The 24062-nt window shown below is 50.9% G+C and overlaps 1 protein-coding gene across 7 annotated transcripts in view; it reads right to left on the bottom strand.

The window, feature by feature from the left end:
* The window catches only part of PACSIN2 (protein kinase C and casein kinase substrate in neurons 2), a 131798-nt gene extending 125586 nt beyond the window's left edge, over positions 1–6212 (bottom strand). Inside the window, exon 1 of one of the 7 annotated variants that reach the window (XR_002343859.1) lies at positions 6040–6202. The gene's annotated coding sequence lies outside the window, so the exon portion shown is untranslated. Of the gene's footprint in view, positions 1–6039 lie in introns of all 7 variants that reach the window. The other 6 variants (XR_002343861.1, XR_002343860.1, XM_021091423.1 and 3 more) reach the window with 6 other exon arrangements.

The raw sequence follows: 24062 nt of genomic DNA, 5'->3' as shown, positions 1-24062 counted from the left end.
ACAGGGCTGCATGGCTCCCAAACCATGTAACCTCCTACACCTTACTTCACTATTCCCTTTTTTTCTGCAGGAACTGGCAGTGAAAATGACATACTCTAACTGCCTGGATTTGTGAGCACAAGCCATATGGAAAGAGAAGCAGAACCCAGGCAGCTGCTGTATTATCAAGTAAAAATATAAACACAGGCAAAGAAACTAAGACTGATGCCAGGCCCATTCTGGAAGCCCCTCTCATTAGAGTTTAGCACTGCTTCCTAAGGATGTCCCCAGTTATCCTTGAGCTTCCAGTGACATAGGTAACCTTTGCTGAAATGAGCCACCTGAAGTATCCCTCCTCCCTCTGCATCCCTGACCTCTCACTTCTGTGCAGAGCTTCCACCTGCTGTGTGTACCACCCAGAAATGACTCCCCGTTGAACTTCATCCTCCAAGAGGAAGTCCAAACCTGACAACCTGAAGCCTGCCCACCCAGTCATCCAGCCCTCCACTGTGAGGCCCCTCTCACAGCCCCACATTCCTTACAACTCCGCGCCTCTGCCTGAGACGCCCCTTCCAGTCATCTCCACCTGGAGAGCACCTGGAAAGTGACAAATCACTCTAAAGTCACATCCCTGAAGGTCAGCTCTCTGCAGTGTCCTGAGGGCAGTCAGACCCGCCCTCCTGTCTGCCCCTAACTTCGCACACACGCCTATCTGCTACTGTCACAAGATGGGAATGCTTCTAAGAACCCGCCTCCTGACTAAGAGTCACCATAATCTTGGGATCCCAGAACTGTGAGTAGAGCCAAGCGTCAGGGGCGCTGCGTACACAGTGGCCAGGAAGGCTCCCTTTGACCCCCCTTGCCCACTTCTGCTCACCCACATACACTCCCTCCAAACACTCAGCCCTGGGAGTGAAACTTAAATAAAAAGCAAGTACTTCAACACAGCAGCCTAATGGAGTTCCCCAGCTGACTACTGACAGCTCTGCCACTCTATCAATATTTAAATCACAGACAACAGGCCACTGGAATAAAAGAGCCTAGCGATGCAAGTTTCCTGGTCAGAGAAGGGCCCATAAATACTAGCAGAGATAATGAAGGAGGCGTTGTGGCAGGTTATATAGTTACCTGGATGCCACTCCTGCATGGTGGCCGAGGCCTGGAGTTTACACTTCAACCTGGGCCTTGACCTCTGACAGCCTCATCACCTGACCAGACTTCTCATTTTGATGATTTCCTACTGCTTCATGCTCAGCCTTCACTGCCTGCCTTTAGCCTCTACCAAGTCCTCTCTCTGGTGAGCAATTTGCCTAGGGAAGCTGACACATGACATCAGGGTTTATGTTCAGTGTCAGTGAGGCTGTGCACGTCAGCCTCCTCCTCTCCAGTGTTCTCAAGAAAGGCACCGTGCAATGAGCAAATACCCTTTCCCATGCCTGGAGAGTGAATGATGTCAGCCAGTCTCCTTACCAGGATCAGACACAACATACACCACCTCTGAGTGACACCTACCGTATACCATTTCATTACCTCCATGTCTGATTATTCAAAACATCTTTATTACAACGATTCTTTCCATCAGTAACAAAGCATGTAAAATCTGTGAGGCTTTACAGTTTAGTACTCTTGCATCTACAAGCCTGTCATATAACTAATACTCTATACTCTGTGAATAAACTGGGGGGGAAGTCCCCCAAATAGTCAGAATCTGGCCAGAAGGCCACAAGAAGCCACTGTTAGACAGTCATGGTCATTGGCACAAACCACACCCAACTCTCAAACCCACCCGGTGGCTCTGGGCCCAGGGAGGGGCCCCTTAGGCTGCAGGGAAAGTCTCGTCTGTGAGGACATATTTGATAGAACAAGTCAAACATTTGGAATTTCACTTAGCATTTATTTCACAAGTTTCTCAAGCGCCAAGCAACTGAAAAGCAATCATCTCAATGTACTGGTTAATCGATAAACATTCAATAAGTCTGCTCAAAACACCCATGCCCCACAAACGTTTCTCTATGAAAAGTATGGCACAAAGAAATAACAAAAACAAAGTAAGTAACCTTTTGACAGGCAGAAAGGTGTTCAGTGATCCAAATTCAGACAAAAAACAGTCCTTTCAGTAGATGAACAAATATTTCCTCTGCAAGTGACACATTCTGGGATATTTACACTGCCAAACATAACTCATAATGACAACCACCAAGGAAGCAAAACCTAATGGAAAAACCCCAAGCTGGCGACCAGGAGCCCTGATGCTGATCCCAGGACAGGCTGCTGGCTGTGTAACCCTCCTAAAATGGCGGCAGGCCTGGTACCCCTTTCTCCATCCATCACCACTCACACCCCTCAGAAATGTTTTTGAGGACCAAAAAGGACAGGTGAAAATGCTTTGGGATGTGTCTTCTATAAATGTAGTCATCATTATTATTATTAGCTCAAAGACGACCAAGAAAATAGGATTACAGACTAACAGAGGCCAGAGGGAGCTAAGAGATGGGATGAGCCGGGCGTTACTAGTCTGGGGTCCAGCCTCTGATGCTGTCCCCAAGTGCGCTTTCTGGGAAGACAGCTCTAATTGCTATCAGATTCTCACAAGGTTAAGGACCTCTAAGGCCCTACTTTTACAAACATGAAAACTGAGACCTTAAGTTATGTGACTGAGGAAAGGGCTGGACAGAGCCGGGGCTCCTAGTCTCCATCCATGCTCCTTCCACTCCAAGTAGGAAAAAAGTCACATAAATCTCACATAGCCATGGAGTATGTTAATACAAACCACTGCACATGTGCCTTCTGAAGTTAGAGAAAATTTTCCATCCTTATTTTTCTCTCTTAAAGCCTTCTTGCTGAGGTCTTTGATCACTTAGACAGCATTCTATTCATTTCTATATTCTCATATCTTATTCTTTCAGTGCCTAATGTCAAGAAATACCCACATGGTGCTTTAATGTTGAAAATAAAGATTTTATTCTAGGAAACAAGAAAACTAAACTACATGGTGCTCTGTTTTATTAAGCAAACAGATAAACATACAATCATGGGAATAAATACAAGTTAACATAATTTAACTAAGGAGTTTTTGTCATTTGTGTTTTTAATCAAAATATCAAAACTTGTGCTCTTAGATGGCCACTGTCCCTCAAATAGTTACCTTTGGAAATATACATACGCCAAGAATGTTGCATTGTACAAAATACTTTGAAAACTCTTCTTTTTAAGATTGTCTCTAGTCAGTATAGCACAATCATCTGAAAACTAAAAATCTGACGGAATTCCTACACAGCCATCCCAGGGACCACCACTAGGCCTATCAGGAAACAGGTTTCAGGCACTGACATGCTTTCAGGTATGTGAAGAATCATTCCAGGTCCATAAGGAAAGGTCTCCACCTGTGGAATGCAAACTGACTTCGTAACTAAGGCATGGCTGTGCTGCCTTCAGGCATGCAGCTGCACTTCCAAACAACCTAATTGGAAAAAAACTGAGCCAGCACTATCGCTCACGTGAATGTGGTCATTACCCAAATAATCTACAGGGTGGCCTCCACAAAGCCACGGGTACAATGTGATGGCAGATAAGGCAGGCCAAGCCAGATGCGAGGTTTAGGTGAGGGGGAGAGCGCTTGCTAAATGCTATTGTGATCTCTAGAGACAAGGCGCTGTTACTATTACTAAGACATCTGTGTCATCTTTTTGATATTCCATAATATCCTATAATCAACTGATGACCAGACCAGAAGGGAAATCTGAGCATCATGTCCTTAACTTGGTCTGCACAGACTTCCAAGTGAATAAAGAAATGAGAAAATTAAGGACAAATGTCCTTCAGCTCCCATCCCAGAAACTGCCTGGCCATCAAAAATCTAGACAGGGCATCCAGGACGGGGGAAAGCCAACAGCAGCAAGCTGTGTTCAAACCCCAGATACTATTTTTTACAAATGCATACTTTTAGACTGTTTAAATATTATGACCTACATCTTATAATTTGAAACTAAAAGTAATAAAGTTCCAGTTCCCCAAAAGCATGAGCTGAGAATGACATTTCCATCCAAATGAGTTTTTACTCTTCTCCAAAAAAAGTGGATTAAGAGTGCAGACCTAGTCGCTCATCCACTCCTGTGCTACATTACTTTCCAAAGTACTAAATATCACCAGTTTAACGGCCAATTTCTTTAAAGCTTCAAGACAATTGTCAGAAGGAAAACACACGACAGAAAAGTTTTTGATGCAGTGGGCTCATATCTCAACTAACAGAACCTCATTAAGGAGACTGTGAAACTCTAGAATTAAGTTTAAATGCACACAGATTATTGTTTCCCATGTGAATCCAGAGAAACCCCACTTGCACTGGCTCCCATTCAATGCCTCTATGGAGAGGCTCCAGGCGGGACTGGGAATCAAGTAGAATAAGAACTTTCACAGAATGAGAGTTTCTGCTGTGGATCAGCAGTAATGAACCTGACTAGTATCCATGAGGATGTGGGTTCGATTCCTGGCCTAGCTCAGTGAGTTAAGGATCCAGCATTGCTGTGGCTGTGGTGTAGGCTGGCAGCTGCAGCTCCGATTCAGCCCCCAGCCTGGGAACCTCCATTTGCTGCAGGTGCAGCCATAACATTTAAAAAATAATAGTAATAACCTTCAGGGAAGAAGGGGAAGAAGGGTTGGTTCCCTTGCCCTGGCTCCAACCTGACAATCCTGGGAGAGTTAAAACAGAACTTCAGCACAGTGGGATAACTGGAGAGGAAGCAACTGCAGAGAAAGGAAGGCATTTTTGTGAGCTCACCGCTTGCAACCTAGGTTTAAATTCTCTGGGCTGGTCTCCTGATTTTCATCAGGACAGCCAGGGAGTGTTTGGTAAACAGTGTAATGAGTAGTCGTGGAGACTCTGAGCAGCCAGCCCTCCTTAACCACAAAAACACAGGACAGTTGAGGTAAAAGAGAGAAATCAAGACCCAGGGACACACACGCCCCACCTGAAGGCCACCTTCCCTCAGGCACCCAACCCAAGAGCAGCATCCTCAAAGGCTGCAGCTCCGTGGGATCCCCAGGAGGCAGCGCTGCTCGCCCCCCGACCACCTCCGTCTAAAACAGAAAACCAGCGTTTTCAGCTCCTGGAGCTAAAAACCCAACTGAGCCACTGAAACTGAGCAGCAGAAAGCACCCCCTCTCCGCTCCAGGCCTCTCCGGATGCCCCGGCAGGCTCGGAACCCTACGGGAGGAAGGGCGCTCACGTTGCTCCAAACGACAATCTGGGAAAACTCCCAGGGGCGACCAGCCTCTCCGGCCTGCGTCCCCAGCCCCAGGACCTGCTCGCAAAAGGGGCTGGCCACCCCCCACCCCCCTCCCCGCCCCCGCCTCACCTACAACATTGAGCCTGGAGAGGGAGGGGAGGGTGGGAAGGAAGGAAATGGACGACGGTCATCAAAGGGCCCCAAATGAGCGCATCCGCATATGTGTCCGGGCTGCTCGGGCCGCCTCCGCCCCTCCAGGCCACCCTCGGACCCAGCCCTGCCCTCCTCTCGCCGGCGCTTACCCGGCCCCTCGGCTCCCACGCGGCTCCCCCAGCCTCCCGCGCCTGCCCGCGCTTCCCCCAGGGAACCCCGGCACCCCTCGACTTCCCCGCCTCCCCTCGCTAGGTCTCTCCTCAGGGCTCCCACCTGCCCTTCCGCAGCAGCCCTCTGACCCCGCGGGCCCCGCTCCCCAACTTCTCCCTCCAGAAGCCCTCACTCGAGAACTCGTCCGCTCCTCCGCGGCGCCGCCGCCGCCCCAACCCCGCACGCCCGGCCCCCGCCTCCCGCAAGCACCCCACCCGCCCTCCGGACGCCCCGCGACGCGCCCTCGGGCGCCCTCCCTCGGCCCCCCCGACGTCCCCTGAACGCAGTGGCCCCTGAACACACCCCCTCCCACAGCGACAGGAAGTTCGCGCGCCGCCGGCGCGGCCCCTGAGGCTGCCCTCGGGCGCGGAGCGCGGCCGCGCCGCGGCGGCCTGACAGGGCTCGGGCCCGGCCGCCGACCAGCGCCCCGCGTCCGTCCGCGGCGCCCCAACCGTCGCGGTGGGCCCCTCACCTCGGCCGCCGCTCGCCTCTCAACACGCCGCTCACTCCGCTCCAGCCGCGACGGTGACTCCTGCCCCGGCTCCGACTCCGGCTCCGGCCCGGCTCCCGCCCTCGCTCTGGCCGCGTTACCCAGCCCTGCCCTACCCAGCCGCTGCCGCTTCTGCCGCCAGCCCAGAGCGCCCCGCCCCCGCCGCACCCGCTCTGCTCGCCCCATTGGCTGCAGGGCGCCGGGCCCCGCCCCACGGCCCTGTAGGCGTCCCTGATTGGGCCAGAGTAGTTCGGAGGTGGCACGCCCCCTAGCGCGCCAAAGGGGCCTCCCCTGGGCGTCATTGGCGACTTCCCCTGTCAATCAAATAGGGAGCGCCTACTTAACTGAGGAGAGGGCGGCCGGGGTCACTTTCCTGGAGTCCCTCCAAAGCTGTGATTCGCCAGGCTTACTCCCCGGAGCCAGAGTGTTTCGGTTTTTGCGGGCACCCAAGGGTGGGGGCCGCGCCAGGGTAGCACCGCACTTGATTGGGAATTCAGGGAAGTTAGACATTCTGAAAGTTTCCTCTCCTACGGCATTCACAGAAGCCAAGGTCCTCAGGGCTTCGTCAGATTCACGCAGCAAGAATATATTCCACTTGAGCCGGCTTAGCTTAAGCAGGCCAGAGGTGGGGGGTGGTGAGTGAGTGTGTGTGTGTGTGTGTGTGTGTGTGTGTGTGTGTGTGTGTGTACACAGCCCACGCGAGGATTTAGGAAACCCATGCCAGGTAACTTGCTGGGGGTGGCTCTACATGAATAGAGGAAATAAATGGCAGATCCAGGATTAGAAACGCAGGTCAGCCGGACCCCAGGCCTGAACTGGTTCCACACCACCAACTTGATACCATCACGAGGATGGTACAGCAACACGGGACACGCTTAAACTAAAGGGTTAAAAGGAAAAGCCCCGTTCAAAATGTCGGACCCTCTAAAAACTGCTTCTACCTTTAGGTAAAGACTAGAAGAACGCGAACTCTTCTCGTGGACAGAAGAAACAGTGGTTTTCCCCTTTCTCAAGTATATCTGTTCTTGGGGGGGGGGATGAGTTTGGAATTTGGGATTAAAGTATACACACACTACTACATATAAAGTAGATAAACAAGAAGGACCTACTATATTGCATAGGCAACTTTTTTTGAATTTTATGATTTTTTATTTTTCCATTAGAGGTGATTTACAGTGTTCTGTCCATTTGTACTGAACAGCAAAGGGACCCAGATCATCTTTTTCTCACCTTATCCTCCATCATGTTCCATCACAACCGACTGGGTATGGTTTGCCCAGGGAACTGTTTTAAATATCTTGTCATAGCCTACAATAGGAAAGACTCTGAAAGATAATATATATACATATATATATGTCAGAATATATATGTCAGAACATACAAATGAGAATATATATGTATTCTGAATCACTGAATCTTTTTGCTGCACACCTGAAACATTAAAAATCAACTATACTTTAAACAAATCAAGTATTTGCTCTGCTGCATCATGGTTAATGATGATAAGTGAGAAAGATGAACCAGAAAGGCACCGCCATGTTGTGCAAGGACCAGCCACTGCCAAGAAGTCACTGCCTTCCTCTAGGGCTCAGCCTGCAGGGCCACTCTGCCACCCAGAACACCCAGAACAGTGTGTGCAGAGCCCAGCCATCAGCTGGGGTCTCCCAGGCCTCTGAGGTCTGCATAAATTCTGGGGGCACTGCTGCTCCCTGCCCTGGGACGATTCAGAGTCTTTCCCATGGTTTCTGAATTAGTGCCCATCACCTCTGCCTCCAGCCTCCTGCTCTTGCCCACACGCTCGCTGGTCCTGGCCATCATCCTTGTCTCTGTTTGCACACACTCACACCAGCCCCTTCATACACACCACCGGTGAGGCTAGCAGGGATTCCTGCAGACTGAACCCCAAAAGGAGGCATCTAGCCTGCCACTGCCTGGCAACACAGGACACCTCCTGAGCTCTTTGGGCCTCTTGGCCCAGAGGTCACTATCTGGCCACATGACCCAGGCAGCCTCTACACACTGGCTCCCTTCTCTTCTCTCCTCTTCCTTCTAAAGGCAAAAACAAAATTCCTTTCATTTTCTTTCACCACCAGTTTGACGCTTGCTCAACGCTTGGACTTTCACCTCTGATCCGGCAGCTCTTCCAAGGAGAGAGCTCCCCCTCACCAGCTTGCTGAGCATCCCAACTTGGACCCCGCAAACATTTCCCAGTGTTGCATCCAGCCTCCCCCATCAGATCCAAACAGGCCTGGAGCCCAGTCCTCCCTCTGCTCCTTCCCCACTGAGGGGACGTGGGCAAGTCACTGCAGCTCTCTGTACGTCTGTGTCCCAGTCTGACACGGGGGTGGTGGCAGAGCCCACCTCCCAGGGTTGCGGCACAGAGTAAATGAGTCAAAACAGGTAACAGCAGCTCTGCTCGTGCAGGTCCAAGTGCTCAATGTCTGAGCAGGTAACATGGTCACCCTCTGCCACTGTCATTTTTCTCCCTCATTCCTGCAAAATGTGCCCATTGCCTGGATCTGGAGCAAAGGATGATGGGTCCTTTATTAGCCATTTCCCACTCAGCAGCCAGGATGAACAGACAACCTACGCTAAAACATACCTTCACAGAGAACAAAACATTCTCCAAAAAATTTAAAATGTCCAGATATAGTTCTTATACAGTGATAGTCATGCCTTTTTCAAGGAAAAAATAAAACAAAAAATCAGAGTTCCCTTGTAGCTCAGCAGGTTAAGGATCCAGCGCTGTCACTGCTGTGGCCCTGATTACAGCTGTGGCTCAGGCTCAGTCTCTGGCCTGGGAACTTACCCATGGCATGGGTGCAGCTACCCCCTCAAAAAAATTACACATAATTTTTTAAAAATCAAAATTTTTTACAAATATTCACTTTTTTTTTTTTTGCTTTTAGGGCCACACCTGTGGCATATGGAATTTTCCAGGCTAGGGGCTGAATCAGAGCTTCAGCTTCTGGCCTATGCCACAGCCACAGCAATACCAGATCTGAGCTGTGTCTGCCACCTACACCGCAGCTCACTGCAATGCCAGATCCTTAACCCACTGAGCAGGGTCAGGGATCAAACCGTCATCCTCACGCATCCTAGTCCATTTTGTGACCACTGAGCCACGAGGGACACTCCCAGATGTTCACTTGATGGATAATTACACCCAAAGTTTAGAGAATGTGCAGGGCAGAGGATGGGGTAGGTTCAGGGAGGGACGGACCAGGGTCCTGTTTGTGCACCTAGGAAGACCCAGCAAGGACACAGATTGAGAAGAGGCCTCCCCAGTGAAAGACCTCAGCGATCCCTGGAGGGCAGAAACACTGAAGGCAGTGATGTTTAACTGAGCCAAGGTGGATGGGAAGGATGAGGTCAGAGAACCAGAGGCAAGAAATCCTGCTGTCCAGGAAGAGGGATGGGCTCTGCTTGGCTGGAGTATTACAGCTGAGCGGTGAGTCCCTGTGATTTGCTGGCAGTCTGCTTTGCCACTCAAGATCTCCTCAGTTTTCTCAACTGTGAAGTGGGCATAACCATAGAGTGTGGTGCTTAGGGAAACTGCAAGGATTCTTGAGATCACAACTGTGATGCTCTTAGGACACAGCTGGCCCAGTCAGTGGTTGTTGATTGTTTCTCAAAGACCTCTTTGGGGTTTTTTTTTTGGGAGGTGGGGGTGTGGCCATGCCTAGGCCACAGCATGGGGAAGTTTGGGGGCCAGGGATTGAACCTGAGCCACAGCAGCAACCCAAGCCACTGAAGTGACCTACCAGGCCACCAGGGAACTCCATGATCCCTTGGCATTTTGTAAAAAGTCCTCTTTTTACAGATGTGATGATTTTTTTTTTAAAGGCCCGAGTACATGTGCCCTGCATCACCTGTTAATATTTAGAGATACCAAGCATTAACTGTGGAGGCCAGAGGAACACATTTCTGGATATACCTTGGAATGAAGCTCTACCTGGCCAAGTTGTGTAAAGATCTGAATTCCTTGTAAATGTGTCATTGATTAGAAGGCAATTACCCTGGCCTCTCTTGTTTGTTTTGTTTTGTTCTGTGCTGGCCTACACACGTCTGCTCACGTAAGATTGTACCAGCCAGCACGTGGCTCCCCTCACACACGCCACCCTCGACTCAACACCACTGGGTGAGATGCTGGGCCCGGAGTCTGCTCCCTCCCAACATCAGCAGGTGGATAGCGCTTCCCAAAGTGAGCAACTCCAGGATGGCCTGGGTTGGGCTCACCCCATTTCCCACGAGTTCCTCAATTGGTTCTTATGCCTCACACCGTTTAAAGCACCATTCCTGACATGACACTTCTAACTTCTGCCAAGTGGAAAAGCTCATTTGGGAAGTTGCAATAATAGCGTTACAGTGTTGCCATTGGTGCCAAGGTGGAACAAGTATCAACAATGACACCAAGACATTCAAGTGAGCTTTTTGTAACTTTGAATGAAGATCTGGCAATGTCAGAATTTATGTGAAACATTGTATTTTCTACCACCTGATAAAGAAATAAACTCCCGGAGTTCCCGTCATGGCGCAGTGGTTAACGAATCCGACTAGGAACCATGAGGTTGCGGGTTCGATCCCTGCCCTTGCTCAGTGGGTTAACGATCCGGCGTTGCCGTGAGCTGTGGTGTAGGTTGCAGACGCGGCTCGGATCCCGCGTTGCTGTGGCTCTGGCGTAGGCCGGTGGCTACAGCTTCGATTCAACCCCTAGCCTGGGAACCTCCATATGCCGCGGGAGCGGCCCAAGAAATAGCAACAACAACAACAACAAAAAAAAAGACAAAAAAAAAAAAAAAAAAAAAAGAAATAAACTCCCGGCGTTCCCGTCGTGGCGCAGTGGTTAACGAATCCGACTAGGAACCATGAGGTTGCGGGTTTGGTCCCTGCCCTTGCTCAGTGGGTTAAGGATCCGGTGTTGCCGTGAACTGTGGTGTAGGTTGCAGATGCGGCTCGGATCCCGCGTTGCTGTGGCTCTGGTGTAGGCCGGTGGCTGCAGCTCTGATTGGACCCCTAGCCTGGGAACCTCCATATGCCGCGGAAGCGGCCCAAAGAAATAGCAAAAAAAAAAAAAAAAAAAAAAAAAAAAAAAAAAAAAAGGAATAAACTCCCAAAGAACTCCTTCCTTGAGTCCCTGCAATTCAGGATGGTGACGATATCCTGATGCCATAGTGATTTCATTCTGAATCCCAAAATATCAGCTTACCCTTTTCCAGCTCCTGGATCAGATAAATGGAAGGTCCTCTTGTGATTGTGAAACAAGATTTTGTTTTCCAATGTTATCATATGCATCTACTTCTATGAATCCAAATTTCCTTGATACAAAATAAAATTAGATAATGAAGCTAATTGTTATTAAAAACTGAAACAGTCTCAAAATGTACATTCATCCAAAAAGTGACATGGCTCTTACTGGTTCCCTTTTTTTTTTTAGGGCCACACTGCAGCATATGAAAGTTCCCAGGCTATGGGCTGAATTGGAGCTGCAGCTGCTGGCCTACACCACAGCCACAGCAACACCAGATCCTTAACCCACTGAGCAGGGCTAGGGATCAAACCCGCATCCTCATAGATACCAGTCTGGTTTGTTACCACTGAACCGCAAGGGGAACTCCTTTATTGGTTCATTTTTATAACATGTAGCTGATACAAACTTGAACTTGTAAAAGAAGCCATATGCCAATACTTATAATATAAATGTGCTCCAATAAACTGCTGCTTTTGATTATGTGTAAGATGTCATGGAAATCTCCCACAGTTAAAAACATAAACAGGTTTTGAAACCATGGTTGGAGACAATGGGGAACCATCAATGGCTTCTCTTGGCCCCCAGACCAGCTATTACCAAAGGATCTGCTGACCAGGAGTGACCACCACGTGTCTGTACCTGGATTGTTGAATCACCCTCTGTGAACACTGGACAGGGGCTCTGCCTTGGGGGATCTCAGTGGCTCACCTGGTGGGGTGGGGGTCGTTGCAGGTGAGATGGACTTGGGCCCCTTCCTCACCCAAAGTTATATGTGGCTCATTGCCACTGCTATGGTGGCAGTCAAGAAGCAGCAGCGGAGATCAGACCCCCAAGGACACCCCCACTCTAGTCAAATACTTAATTGGGTTCTGGTCACTTCCTGGTGTTGAAAGAAAGGAGGAGAGGCCTGATGACGCAGGACCAGTTTTATCTTTTGCTAAAAAGGATTTCCCTCCCCAGCAATTAGGAAAGCCTGGGACTCAGTCAAAGCCTCAGGGGTTCCTTTTGGTCATTTTTGTGGAATTTGTTTATTTATCTATGTGGCGGTGACCACAGCATGGGGAAGTTCCCAGGACAAGGATCAAACCCACGTCACAGCAACAATCAGATCCATAGCAGTGAAAACACCGGATCCTTAACTGCTGAGCCACCAGGGAACTCCTCATAGACTTTATTTTTTAGGTAACTTTAGGTTTACAGCTTTGGGCATGTCACTTCACTTTCTGGTCTCAGTGTCCTCATCTGGGCAGAAAAACAGTGGCTCAAAAATCTGGGGCAGGTTATGGGGACTGAACACAGTAACATGGATGAAAATTACTCTGCACGGTACCCAGTGCACAGTAGGCACCTGCTGGACCAATGCTGCTATCTGCTAACACCATCATGCACCTCCTTTTCTGTAAAGGGGAAAGCCAGCAGGCCCAAGGGGACATCCAGCTGCCCCTCCCTCTTCTGCATTCTCTGCCCCAAAAGAAGCAGGACCACAGGGTGCTGCTCCTAAGAGTAGACGTGTTCCAGGGAAGGTGGACTTGCAGCCCAGGTGAGCGCCAGGAATGCAGGCACCATCCTTGCAGATCACAGGCTGCCCCACTCTGCTGCCTGTGTTCCCACTCCCACGGCCCTCTACTCCTCCAAGGCCCCATTCCTGCCCCCACTCAGCTCCCTGTCCACCCCTCTCTCGCTGTGGGAGCCTCTGACCAAGTCTGAGATCCCTCAGAACCCACCCTCCCATCCAGAGGGAAAAGGGAGGGGGAGCCAACCCCACATCAAGTTAAAGCAACTCCTATGCCTGGTGGACTGCCCATGGTCACCCACTTTCTCTTCCCTCTAGGTCTGGGTGGCACATGATGATCCACACCAGAGCCTGCCAGGGTGGGTCATGGATGGTTTTGAAGGATCTGAGGTTGAGCTGTGTACATGGCACGGCAGGTGCTCAGAAGCGTGTGTGTGACAAAGGACTATTCCTTTTCTTCTCCGTGGATGATGGACAGTAGTTCAGAATGGTAGTCAGCAGGGGAACAGAGAAGGGAGCTGGTTTCTCCCTGAAGCACAGTATTGGGCAGGGAGTAGGGCTGGGATGGGGGGTGGGGATTGGCCAGAGGAAGCTTTGTGGTCCCTTTGGGACCACAGACCATCAAAGCCAAAAGATCCCAAAGCATGACCAGGTGAGTCCTTCCTGCCTCAGGTGAGGAAGCAGAGGCCCAGGGAGTTCAGGTGAGTTTCTGGAGGTTTTCCAACCATCAGGCCCAGAGACCCCTCTCAAACCTGAGCCTCCTGCCTCCTCCCCCAGCATTCCTTCCTTTTCCAAGCCAACCCTCTCTTTCCATCCAACATGGCAGACATGTGACACTGGGTACCAAGCTGGGCATGAGTAAAAATTATGCATTCCCTACTTTCCAGCAACTCATGCTGGAGAGGGCCAGCCTGTGAGCTGTGTTCACAGGGGCCCAAGCAGCACACTGGGGGTCCTGGGGGGCTCTGAGAAAGGCAGAGTTTGAGCAGATTCTGGAAGATGAGCAGGACTTGGAAGGACACATCTGAGAGGCAGGTCATGGGGGCAGTGGGAGAAGGAGGGGTCATTGGTCTGAGGCAGAGCACAGGCAGATTCCTGAAGGCTATAGGCAAACTTCCCTTCTTACAGGTTAAGACCAAGGTCAGGGGTGGCCAGCCAAGGGCACGCCCCCAGGAGCCATCTTCTGGGTCTCTGGGTCCTGGTGGCTCCTGGGTGGGCTGGGGTGTGAGAGCAGGAGGGACATACCTCCTGCTGTCCCTTCCTCGGGCTCTGAACACACCCTTCCTGTTGTGACAGCTCTATTCTCTGTGCAACTGGTTCCAGCCCGTGGCTCCAGTTTCAGATTTTGGCCCGGGCACTCATTGAGGTTGATGGGAGTATCATGTGTGCATGGGGAAAGCCGGCTGGCCAAGCCTGGCCCAGCTTAATTACAGGTCATGGCTCTCTAGTTGTGTGCCCAGACAGCGGGCGTCCAGAGCCAGGCCCTCCCAGGGACCGGGCCTGGGAGGCTGCCACTACTCACTCTGCACCTCCTGGGACAGGTCACATGATAGGTGCCTGGGGAGGGCCCGAGGGGTTGAACTGGCCCCGGCTTCTCCTAGCCCCCAACAACAATCACAGCTGCTACTAGAATGACCCCCTTCCTTGGTTGCAGGTCCTGTGATGGTGTTTCAAACATGAGAACTCATGCTTCCTCAAAATTCCACTTTGCACTTGGGGAAACTGAGGCTCAGAGAGGTAAAGGGACTTGTTCAAAGTCATGGGCTCTTGTCTGGCTCCAAAGCCTCTCACTACCCCTCACCATGCGGAGTCTCCCAGTAGGGAGGACATGAGGAAAGCAGATGCCATGTCACTGGCCAGTGTCCCCTGGCCTGGGGGCCTCCCTAAGCACTGGCCTTGGAGCCTGTCTGGACTTCTGAGACTATTTCCAGGGACTTGCTCTGTGGTGCCCTCTCCCACTCCCTTGCTCTGCCAGACCCCCTCTCACCTGCTAACATGCCCCCGATTTACAGAAAAATGGGTCAGAAAGTACAGAGTCCTCACCTTCCTGCATCCCCCTCCCAACAGTCTCCCCTGTTAGTTACATCCGGATTAGTATGATGCATTTGTTTTATTTATGATGAGCCAATATTAATATATTGCTATTAACTGAAATTCATATTTGCATAAGGCTTCCTTCTCTGTGTTGCACATCCTATGGATTTTGACCAATGCATAGTGATGTGTCCATCCTTGTGATATCATACAGAATATCTCCATTGCTCTGAAAAAATCCCCTATTCATCCCTGCACCTCCCAGCCCCTGGCAACCATTGACCCTTTTACTGTCTCCTTAGCTTTGCGTTTTCCAGAAGGTCAGAGAGTTGGAATTGTACATTCTGTAGCCTTTTCAGCTTGGCTTCTTTCACAGACACTTAAGGCTCCTTCATGTCTTTTCATGACGTGATGGTTTATCTTTTTATCTCTGAATAATATTCCATTGTCTGAATGCACCATAATTTATTTATCCATTCCGCCACCAAAGGACATCTTTGTGGCTTCCAATTTGGGGGCAATGATGCATAGAGCTGTTATAAACATTTATGAGCAGGTTTTTGTGTGGACATAAGTTCTCACCTCATTGGGACAAATACCCAGGGTTAATACCAAGTAATATTTTTTTCCGTGAGGGATTTTTGGTTGGTTGGTTTTCTGTTTGTTCGTCTGCTTTTGGCCACCCCACGGCATACAGAGCTCTCAGGCCAGGGATCAGATCCAGGGACAGTTGCCACCTATGCCGCAGCTACGGCAGTGCAGTTTCTTGTAACCCACTGTGCTGAGCCGGGGATCGAACCTGCATCCTGGACCTGCAGAGAAGCCACTGATCCTGTTGTGCCACAGTGGGAACACCTGTATTTAAAAGCTTTTGCATCATAGAACTGTGAGATCAGAAAAAGAACCTATGAGAAATTTGGCTAAGTATGTACAGAGTTATATGAAAATGAAGCCACCAGAACCGTACTCGAGCTGGGGGGTGGGGAGGGAGAAGGGGGGTGATGGAGTGCGGGAGGGAAGGGTGAGAGCAAGCTGAGTGCGGACCACCAACCATCATGCTGGATGTCGTCACCAAGACCTGAAAAGGGCCGGCAGAGGAGAGTGGCAGCTGCTGTGTCGGAAGATGGTTTAAAGCCTCAAGGACGTGGTGTTTTAACTGGGTCTCAGGAACTGGCAGGATTTCAGCAGTTGGGGGTGGGGTGGGGTGGCTGCCGGGCTGTGGCAACAGCAGGAGCTGTGGTCTTGAGGCTGGACCGTGAGGCGGGGATGGGGCACAGATGGCAGGGAAGGGGGCAGCCCGGAGGTCTGGCTGCATCTGCAAATACAAAAGCTGTTCCAGACCAAGTGACAGCCTTTCCAGGTGTGGGGGCTGATGCTCCAAAGATGCTCCCAAGCTGAAGGGATTCCCGGGCTGCCGTTTTGGTTAAAATTTTCCATTTGTCCTCCTGTCCCCTTTGCTTGCTCAAAGCCTTTCTGTTTGGGCTCACTAGCCTAGAGGCATGAGACACCCTCCCAGCAGGAAGTGAGGAAGTAATGTCACCATGACACTCCCCCCCACCAGCTTTTATGGCTGTGACTCAGCCTCACCCAGCTCAGGGCCCTGCCACTTCACCCTCCCTTGGCACTCACCCACGTTCCCGCTCCCCAGCTGGGCTCCCCTCCCCTGCAAGCCAGTGGGTGGGACCTGGAAACCTCTGCCCAGGGGACAATGGGGATAGAGGAGGCAGATCTGTGACCACTGCTGGCAAGAATAACGAGAATAAGAATAATAAGAATAACCAGCCCCGGGTGCACAAGCTCAGCCACTGCCACTTTCCACCTGGCAGGTAAGGAATCATCCTCATGTCATCTGGCATACTTTGCTTTTTTATTTTATTTTTTTCCTTTTTTGGCCACCATGCAACCTATAAAGTTCCTGGCCAGGGATCAGATCTGATCAGATCTGAGCCGCAGTTGCGACCTATGCCGCAGCTATGGCGAAGTCGGATCCTTTAACCCACTGTGCTGGGCTGGGGATAGAACCTGCCTCCTGGCGCTGCAGAGACTGATCCCATTGTGCCACTTTGGGAACTCCCAATCAGGCACACTTTGGAGAGAAGGAAACAGACTGAGAGACGTGAAGGAGCTGACTCAGGGTGACACAGCCGGTCAGTGGATGAGGGCTTCCCCAGGGACTCAGCATCCAGACTCAGGCCTGGAAGTCAGAGATTAATGAGCCCCTCCCAAGCACTGGCCACTGTTCTGGGTGCTGGAGATGCTGTGGTGAATGAGATGACAAGTCCCGTCCCGTGGGGCAGACCCCCTGGGGGAAGAGGGATTCTCCACAGATCAGCAGGTGAACAGAAAATCCACTCTCCGGGCCCTGCAGCGTGGCCCATCCTCTCCTGGCTGGCAGTGCCGGGCTGGCACAGGCACACTGCTCTCATTCCTCCCTTTGGCCTGAAATGACTCTTCCCCTTTCCCGAAAGCACCAGACCAAAATTCTAGGTCACCTCTGAACGTGGGGACGGTGCAGCACATACCTTCAGCTCAGGGAGTTCCTAGAGGCTGAGAGGCAGAGGGGCCCTACCAGCCACCTCGGCCAGCCTTCTTCTCCGTGCTGGATGCTCTCCATCACACCCCTGGGCGTACCGCCCCTGTGATGCGAGGCTCACTACCCTGTAAGATGAACCATTCTGCACCGGGCAGTGCTACCAAGGATGGTCCGCCTTACTCAAGGTCAAGGTCTACTTTCCCATACATTCTACCCACGGCTCCTGGTTCTGCTTTCTGAAACACCCCCATGGCATATTCCTCTTCACCTAACAATGCTTCAATATTTTGTGTCACCCCAAACCTTCTCTTCTTAAGACTAAATTTCTTCCTTTTTTTTTTTTTTTTTTTGGCCATGCCCAAGGCATGCAAAAATTCCCAGGCCAGGGATTGAACCCGAGCCACAGCAGTGACCCATAGCCGTAGCAGAGACAACATTGGATCCTTAACCATTAGGCCACCAGGGAACTCCAAATTTCCTCTGGTTTTAAACCATTCCTCACACACTGCCTGGCCTCGTTCTGGCTTGTCACTGTCCCCTCATATCTGCGGCTCTAATGCTGCCTAGAACTGCTTCACACAGTGTCCACTGAGGGCCCCCTGGCCATGCAGGACAAATGCCGGCCTGACCAATTCTTCCTTATCTCAGCATGGGGATGGACGGCAATGACCTGGGGCAGCAGGAGCCACACAGGTGAAGGCGAGGACCATCACAAATGAGCAGGGACCTTAGAGTCCTTCGGGCATCCAGCCGTCCTCCCTCTAGTGGGTGTGACATGCCAGATCAGCATCAGGGGCAAGCTGTGGTGCTCTCACGGAGCTGATGGTTTTATGAGGGAGAAAATCAAAAAGCAGGTAAATACCGAAGATAACTTCAGATCGCAATCAATGCTTTGAAGAAAACTGAGGATGATAAAAGACTGGCCGGAAAACTTCTCTGAGAAAGTTCTCCAAATGATGAGATGAGATGCAGAGATCAAGGGGCAGCGAATTCCAGGTGGAGGGGACTTCCAGTGCAGAGGCCCTGGGGCAGGGACGAGCAGGGCACACTCAAAGGCCGACGCGGCTCCAGCAAAAGGAGCAAGGACAGAAGGGAGAGTGCGCTGGGAGACAAGGCTGGGGCTTGAGTTTATTTGAACTTCCAAGGCAAGTTTTCTCGGAGGGCCTTAACCCTACAGCTATGATCTGACTTATGCTTTAAATCTTATGAGAAAGGAGAGACTAGTGCAGTCAAGAGCATCAGGAGAGGCTTCATGGAAGAGTCCATTCTAAAGTCACTCTCTCCTAGAAGGATGGAGTTCCTGTCCTGGCACATCAGAAATGAATCTGACTAGGAACCATGAGGTTGTGGGTTCGACCCCTGGCCTCAGTCAGTGGGTTAAGGATCCGGTATTGTTGTGAGCTGTGGTATAGGTCACAGATGAAGCTCGGATCTAATGTTGCTGTGGCTGTGGTGTAGGCAGGCAGCTGTAGCTCCGATTGGACCCCTAGCCCGGGACCCTCCATATGCTCCATATGCCGCAGGTGTGGCCCTAAAAAGCAAAAAACAAAACAAAAAACAACAACACAAAAAACAGTTTTCTCCCAAGGAAACATAGGAAGGCTCAATAAGCACAAGAAAAAATGCTCAACATCACTAGTCATTAGAGAAATGAAATCAAAGCCACCGTGAGATACCACATCACATTCATGAGGATGGCTGTAATTGAAGCGACCGATAGTAAGGAGTGGCAAGGACGGAGAGAAACTGGAGCCCTTACACCCTGCGAGAAGGCATGTCAAGTGGCGCCGTGGCTTGGGAAAAAGAGTTTGGCAGTTTCTTAAAAAGTTAAACACATATTTACCTATGACTTAGCCCTCCTAGATATCTACTCAAGAGAAATGAAAACATTTGTTTGGATAAGGACTTGTACACACACACACACACACACACACACACACACACTAGGAAGGGGGTTCCCTGGTGGTCTAGCGGCCTGAGTTCAATCTCTGTCTGGGAGCTGAGATCCCACATCAAGCTGCTGCAGGCCATCGCCCCCCTCCCCTCCCTGAAAAAAGAGACTTGTACACAAATGCTCACGGCAGCATGACTCACAAGGGCTAAGAAGTGAAAACAACTCAAATGTCATCAACGTGGTGAGGGGTAAATAGCATGTGGTATATCCATCCATATACTACACAGCAATTAAAAGCAATGAAAGGCTGATACATGTGCCACGACAGGCATGGACCTCAGCAATATGATGCTGGCTCAGATCCTGCATTACTGCAGCTGTGGCGTAGGTCAGCAGCTGGAGCTCCAATTTGATTCCTAGCCTAGGAGCTTCCATATGCCATATGCTACAGGTGTAGCCATAAAAAGGAAAAAAACAAACAACAAAAAAAAACCATGGTGCTAGGAGTTCTCTGGTGGCACAGCGGGAAAAGGTCCCACCTTGCCACAGCTATGGCTCCAGTTCAATCCCTGGCGTGGGAATGCCCACATGCTGTGGGTGTGGTCGAAAAACCAAACAAAACCAAACATGATGTTCAGTGAAAGATGTTAGATGCAAAAAGACAAAAAACACACCCTGATACAAAAAAAAAAAAAAAAAAACAATACAAATGAAGAAAAACCCTACCTCTTGCAGGATTCTATTTATAGGTCATGTCCAAAAAAGACAAATCTATAGACACAGAAAGTAGATTCGTGGTTGCCATAGGCTGGAAGTAGGGATGGGGAGTCATTGTAAATGGCCTGAGAGGCCTTGTGAGGGTGTTGGAAATGCTGCAAAACAGATTCTGGGAGTTCCCATCGTGGCGCAGTGGTTAACGAATCTGACTAGGAACCATAAGGTTGCGGGTTCGATCCCTGGCCTTGCTCAGTGGGTTAAGGACCCGGCATTGCCGTGAGCTGTGGTGTAGGTTGCAGACTCGGCTTGGATCCCGCGTTGCTGTGGCTCTGGCGTAGGCAGGGGGCTACAGCTTCGATTTGACCCCTAACCTGGGAACCTCCATATGCCGCGAGAGCAGCCCAAGAAATGGCAAAAAGACAAAAAAAAAAACCAAAACCAAAAAAAACCCACCAGATTCTGGTATCATTGCACAACTCTGCAAATTTGCCAAAAACCACTGAGTTGTATACTTAAAATCAGGGTGTTTATGGTCCGTAAATGAGACCTCCAAGAAACTGTTCAGAAAGAGGCTTTCTCCTCCAGCACCCAGCTGGATGTATGCTCCATGAGGACAGGGACTGGTCCATCCATCGTGTTTAGCAAAGTGTCCCCAGGACTTTGAATAGCTATGGTACACAGTGAGCACCCCGTAAATACCAACAGAATGAATGAATGAATGAATGAAGCCTATAAAAAGTAATAATCTTGGAGTTCCCTGGTGGCTCAGTGGATTAGGGACCCAGCATTGTCACTTCTGTGCCTCGGGTCACAGCTAGGGCACAGGTTTGATCCTCGGCCCAGGAACGGCCGCCCGGTGCAGGCACGGCCAAAATTACCACCGTCACCATCACCTTCAGTTGGGCGCACAACCCCCAGAGCCTCCTGCTCTCCTTCACTCCCTCACCTCCCTACTTGAAAGACCTGTCTCCACCACGGATCCACTTCCTCCCAGACCTCCCTGCCACACTGTCAACGAATTGGCACGCCTCAGCCCCAGGTCGTGCGGTCCCAGAGCCCCCTCAGAGCCGAGCTCCCCCGAGCCCACGCAGCTCCCACCAGGCTTTCCTACCTCCTGGCTTCCATGAGATGCTGAGCCCAGCTCCAAACTCCTCTCCGCCTGCTCCTTCTCGCTCTTTCCTGTTGTTCCTTGTGGCCTCCACCCTCAGACACCTCCTGGAGCATCCCTTTCCAGCTCCATGCTGATGGCCCTCGATCCTATACAGTCCAGCTTCAGACCCTCACGTGCCAGCCTGACATCCCACTGGAGGTCCCTAAGGTTCCTCAACTCAACATCTCTAAAGCTAAAGTCGTCATCGTCCCCTGAGCCCTGCATGAATGGTACCTCCTTCCAGGAGCCTGAGCATCTTCCTTGAGGTGGCTCTCCCCTTCCTCACCATCCTCCCCGCCAAATCCGGTCCAAGCTACTTCAAAACATTGTTCTTCTCTCCAGAATCTCACCATCTATCATCTGGATGATCACTCTCCCATCTGTTCTCCACACTGACCAGAGGGACCTGTTTTTTTATTTTTTAGGGCTGCACCTGCGGCATATGGAAGTTCCCAGGCCTAGGGCTGAATCAGAGCTACAGCAGCCAGCCTACACCACAACCACAGCAACGCCAGATCCGAGCCGCGTCTGCAACCTACACCACAGCTCACAGCAACGCTGGATCCTTAACCCACTGCTCGAGGCCAGGGATCAAACTCACATCCTCATGGATACTAGCTGGGTTCTTAACCCGCTGAGCCACAACACGAACTCCTCTGAGTGACCTTTTATAAGCTAACATTCATTCAGTTGCAGCCAACTCTTGTTAGCTCTGGCTAAAGAGAGTGGCGAAGTTACAGGAAGGAGAGGCAGTGTTCCGTGCGATCCAAGAGGAGCCGAAAGGTCAGGACCAGGGAAAGAAAGTGACAGATAGCCCCTTGACTCAGCCTCTGAAGCTCACGGTCCTTTTCTCTTCAAGAAGCCTCCACCGCAGATCAGAAATCTCTCTGCTTTGATGTTTCATCTGGACCAGCTTGGGGAGGGGCCCCGCCTGTGACCCAAGCAGGACAGACATGTTCCCAGGGTCCACTCGGGGGATCAAGCTCCTTCCAGACCAGGAGAGGTCACCTGTGCCCCACAGCCAGCGCCCCCATCTCCCGAGCAGATCAGATCGGTCCCCTAATTCGGAGCATCTGTCTAGACACAATCCTGAGAGACAGCCTCTCTCACCCCCCCACCGCACCCTGTCCTTCCAAAACCTCTACCTGGTCACGGTCAGTTCTTTCCAGTCCTTTCCCCGCCCCTCCTAGGGTCCCCTTGAGCAGCTACCCCCCTGGTCAAATCGCTGATGCTCCTTCAGTCCTGGGTGATTTAATGGAAAAACAGCGAATTCTGCTTGCTGGGGAGAGATTTCCACCTGGGACAACCGTGTATAAGAAGTTTGCCTAGGGAGTTCCTGTCGTGGCTCAGGGGAGAAGAATCTGACTAGCATCCACAAGGACACAGGTTCGATCCCTGGCCTCACACAGCGGGTTAAGGATCCAGTGTTGCTGTGGCTGCGGCTGGCGTAGGTCAGCAGCTACAGCTCCAATTTGATCCCTAGCCTGGGTACCTCCATATGCCACAGGGGTGGCCCTAAAAAGACTCCCCCCCCCAAAAAAAAGAAGAAGAACTGTCTAAAAGTCCAGCTTTCCTGTACACTTACTTTCACTTATTTTTTTCCCTTTTTCAGCCACACCTGAGGCATACAGAAGTTCCTAGGCCAGGGATCATATCCGAGCCACAGCTGTGACCTATGCCACAGCTGCAGCAACAAGGGATCTTACCCCCCGCCACAACGGGCCAGGGGGGAATCAAACCTTTACCACCTCAGAGACAATACCCAATCCTTAACCTGCCGTGTCACAGCAGGAACTCCCTTAATTTCATTTTCTTTTTTATCTTTTATGGGCCACACCCGCGGCATATGGAGGTTCCCAGGCTAAGTGTCCAATCAGAGCTGCAGCTGCCAGCCTACACCACAGCCACAGCAACTCAGGGTCCAAGCCGAGTCTGCAACCTACACCACAGCTCATGGCATCGCCGGATCCTTAACGCACTAAGCAAGGCCAGGGATCAAACCTGCATCCTCAAGGATACTAGTCAGGTTCATTAACTGCTGAGCCACCACGGAACTCCTGGGAACGCCCTTATTTTCATTCTTATTCTGAGCACAAAATTCCAGAACTGAGGCAAACCAGTGACTTTCTCGCCACACAGGCATTACATGGAAACAATATTATTTCATAACCATGAATAATAGGACCTCACTGAGCAGCCCCTGGAAAGCACTAACTTGCAAAGTTGACTTCATTCTGCTTCGAAAGCTCAAACCCCTTTTACACACACGCCCCCTACTGGTCAGCTGAGAATTGCTCCTGGCTGTGAAGATGCTCCAGGTGCACAGAGGCCACCTCCTCCACCAGCCCTCCCACCCCGCGTGTCCGCCTTAGTTCACACCCTCCGCCCTTCACTGCTATGCTTCCTTCCAGCCTCTCTGTACCTCGACCATCCTCTGAACCATCCCTAGAGTCACATTGCTAAGAACACCTGCTTTGGGACTCTACTCAAAAACATGCACTGGCTCCCTGGTACCTACAGAATGAGTTCAGATTCTTTAGCCTGGCATCCAAGACCCTTGATAATTTGGCCTTGAATCATCTTTCAGAAATTATCCCTCCACGATCTCCCTGCTTTTCATCCATTTTCCTTTTTGTTTTGTTTTTGTTTTTGTCTTTGTAGGGCCACTCCCACGGCATATGGAGGTTCCCAGGCTAGGGCTTGAATTAGGGCTGTAGCTGCCAGCCACAGCAATGCCAGACCCGAGCCACATCTGCAACCCACATCACAGCGCACAGCAATGCCAGATCCTTAACCCACTGAGTGAGGCCAGGGATCAAACCCACGTCTTCATGGATACTAGTCAGACTCATTTCTGCTAAGCCGTGATGGGAGCTCATCTTTTTCATTGTTCTTACAGGAAATAGCCTGTGA

This window comes from Sus scrofa, chromosome 5 (genome assembly GCF_000003025.6).
Source record: "Sus scrofa isolate TJ Tabasco breed Duroc chromosome 5, Sscrofa11.1, whole genome shotgun sequence".
Classification (NCBI taxonomy): domain Eukaryota; kingdom Metazoa; phylum Chordata; class Mammalia; order Artiodactyla; family Suidae; genus Sus; species Sus scrofa.
This window is presented reverse-complemented; position numbering and strand designations above follow the sequence as displayed.